The following is a 3,837-nucleotide window of genomic DNA, read 5'->3' on the forward strand; positions in this document are numbered from 1 at the left end:
CATTGAGATTTGCTTTATTTGCATGGTAAAAACACACTGCATATCACTGGAGAGTTTTCTTTTGTACCTATGCTCACTTTGTTTTGGGATATTACCTTCACAAAAAATAATTTTAGTTATATAAGCTGTTGTTGGGAGGAGAGAGGGAGGGAGGGACGAATAAATGATTAATTCATAGCTAGATCATACTTGCAGTACTGTAGAAATTGTACCCCAAAACCTATTCACCTATTGAAATTAAATTGCAGTATTATAGCTTTTGGTACTTACTCTCTGTGAGAATACACTGGACATTAAAACTGCCAGACATTTAGACATGTAGGTTATTCTCTGGACTGAAAAGCTTTTGGTATTTTAGGCCTCATCCCATCTTTATTACTTCTTCCATAATCTGTAAGCTTGTATATATCTATTTCATGCTAGTTTAAACTGAATTGAAGAGGGGTTTCTCTCTAGAAAGGGAAGTGCTGTCATTTTTCATTACCTGGAAATTCCTTCTCTAGATTACATAAAGCATTACTAGTGACTTGGATAGCATTAGCTCATCATTCTGTATTAAAATATTTGAGGACTTGTATATGCCACTTCCAGTGCCCCTGTTTCAACAGAGGGCTCTACATGCAGGTGATTAATAGCAAAATTTAACAATCTCTGCTAATACAAGGGGGAAAACACTTTTTTTTCTATTTGTGCAAACACCTGCATGAAAGGGTTACTATCTACTACTCTTCTAGTCACAGAAAACTTCCATTTGCTTCCCCTCACCTTACCTCTAATACATGTCCTCAAAAAAGAGTGAGCTATGAAGATGTGTCACAATCACATGTCCAGTCACATCCAGTCATGTCCCCACCTCACTCCCAGCCTGTGAAAATGAAATGAACCAAATGGTTTCATTTCCTGGAATGTGGAAGAGGTGACTCTCCATCTTCTTGGCTAAGATCCCCCATGTGTCCCACTTCTTGTACCAGTCATGAGGAGTGAGGCTTTCTTACGAACATCTGACGAGTGCTCTGTGAAGAACATGGTTCACACCAGGGGCTTACATGTGCTCCTGGCCAGCCTGACCCCAGTGTTTCAGGGAATGAGAGGAGACACCTTGGGCATGCCACCATCTGACTCCTGGAACACCCTTCAAGGTGACACGCAGGAGGAAGCCACCTTGGGGAGCTGTGAGCAGCTCTGGCCATGCACAAATGTAGGAAGCCCTTGGAACAAGTGAAATGGAGATAACCTTCTCTCCAACAGTGTCTAATGTTGGATGAAACCAAAGCACCTGGAAGAACAACACCTTACTCTTCCCACCTTGCCTCCCTAATGTGCAGCCCTCCTTCCCAGAGCCACTAAAAGTCAGAATTTTTATCCTTTCAGCAGCTGCCCCAGGACAGTTTAGAACTATTGGCTTCATGTTATAGACAGGAAGCCTTGTCTTGTACATTAGGCAAAGGCAGATCATCAGTGGTACGTAAATCCACTGCTGCAAGCCAAGGCCCCCTTTCCTAACATTGCAGAGAAGTGGTCACACAGCATTAACAGCAACATTGCTCTGTGCCAACAAAGAAGAAATCCTTGGGTTGAAACTTCTAAATTAGTCAATAGAGTAACATCAAAATCACAGAAGCCTTTTGAAATAACAATAAAAGTAGCATGCTTATTTTATTCCTTGTTCTGTGGGTCCTGGGACACATGCTTCCCAGCTATCTCCAGCCTTTCTGGAACCCTAAGTGCCAAAACAAATGTAGCCATTTTTGAAAGAATTGCATTTTTCTTGCAATCTGTTGGGACCAGGAGCTGTTTACACAAGTTATTCATTTCAAAATCACTCATAATTTATGATAGGCTCAGCATAGCTATCTCCTTCCCTCAACACCACACAACTTTTCCCCGGTAACAAAAATATCCCAGATGCAAATAATTTCACGTACTTTCAAGTTTTTTACATAATTAGCCCTCGCACTTCCTGTATATTTGCACAGGAAGACACACTGTGGTGGACAGGAGGGAATTCATTCTGTGGATGTGCTCCTCCTGATATTATTATAATTTAGGTGATGTCCTGATTAATTAACATAAACACCATTTTGGCAAAGCACCCTGCTGTTTCCAGTGTCATCTGCTGCCTGCAATGTTGTTGACCTCTAGGATGACCAGTCCCCTCAAGAGCAGGTTACTCTGCACCAGTTACTATTTTTTGCAGTCATTGGCCCCTGCATGATTGCAGAGTAGCTGCCATCGAGCCCCGGGCACCTTTTCAGGCTGCTGATGCTCAGTTAACATGCAGCTGGTCGATTTTTGTTTGCTGGCTGTTCAATACTTGGCCCCAGGCATTACTTGCTGTGCAGCTCTTAGCCTAGATATTCAGGGCTGGAGCAGCCAAACAGTTCATAGACCAACAAAGATGGACTGGTGGTGTTACTAAGGTTGGGCCAGCCAGGAGAAGGCAGAAAGAATGACAAGCACTGAGCTTAGGTGTCCATCCATGCTTAGATGCTTACAACCCATTTACTTCCAAATAATCCAGGATTCCAAGCCAGGAAGTACCAGCTGTTTATCTAGTTTGACCTGCCGGATGGCACAGGCTGTTAAATTCAGGGCAGTTACTACGGCATTGAATTTTAGCACTCGGCTTTAACTGGAGCCATGTTTGCTTGGGTGCTTTAAGCATATTTTCTATTTGGGCTTCAGATCAGGCCTGAATGCTTTTGAGAAAAAAAAAAGAGATGCTCTGGTCCATGACAGCTTGTTTTAATCACCTGCTGCTAACAAGTAGTGCCTCATTGCCAGTTCCACTGGTTTCAACTTCCAGCTCTTTGTCCACTATAGTAAAAGGTCCTATGTGCACCAGTAAGGAAATTCAACCCTCTTTTTTTTAGTTTTTAAAATTATGGACAAGATCCAATATATTTTTTCTTTCCTTTTCTTTTTTTAATGTAGAATTGCCTCCTCCTTTATCATCATGTTGAGAAACTTGCTACTTGCCTCATTCAGAATCCTTTAACTTCTATGCTGGGATAGCATATCAGCTCTGGCTTTAAAATCAGCTTTGTTGAGCTGCCAGTGTTGGTCTTCAGTGTCCTAGAAAACTAGTTCTTTTGTCTTCTTTCCCTTTTAGAAATGTGCTGGATTATCATGCACTGGGTTCTTCAAAGCAATTAGCTAAAAATGCCCCACCAAAACCAAATCAAACAAAATAATAAAAAAAATAACAACCAACCAAACCCACTTCGGTTGGAGCATCCAAAATATTTGAGGTAATCAGACTAATCAGATATTTTGGGAAATACTGGCTGAAAGTTACTAGAATAATGTATAATAAGTTGAATTTGGAAGTATTTTGGGAGCTGCCTATGAAAGAAAGCAGCAATGCTGTTTCTCCCCCAAGGCAGCACAGGAAGGGTGGGGGCTTGAAGCGCAGCAAGTTCCTTTCCATTCAGCCCCTGTTTCTTTCATCTCTCCTTGACCTACACTGACAGCTGTGACAAAAAGTCACAGTCAAGCCTGCTGAACCGTAACTTCTCTGGAGTTTCAAGCCTGAGAGTTTCTGAAAAGCAGCTGTCTTGCACAAAGCTGAGCAGAGAGGAGCAGAGGCTGCCCCCACAGAGACCCTCTGCTCGGCTGCAGCAGTGTGGGAGGGCGAAGGGGACAGGCACAAGCACCACACCAGCAGTCCCTGAGCCCTAGGATCTGTTTTTCTGTCAGCAAAAGCCAAGGGGAATTAAAGCAAAAGAAGTGCAGGAACAGGCATAGGGTTTCAGCATCAGCATCAGGTGATTAAAGAAAAAAGAGAGAAAAGAGAAGAGAAGAGAAGAGAAGAGAAGAGAAGAGAAGAGAAGAGAA

This window comes from Corvus kubaryi, unplaced genomic scaffold, assembly GCF_017639235.1.
Source record: "Corvus kubaryi isolate FWS band 111438036 unplaced genomic scaffold, C.kubaryi_AGA036_p1.0 split3-73, whole genome shotgun sequence".
In the NCBI taxonomy this organism is placed as follows: domain Eukaryota; kingdom Metazoa; phylum Chordata; class Aves; order Passeriformes; family Corvidae; genus Corvus; species Corvus kubaryi.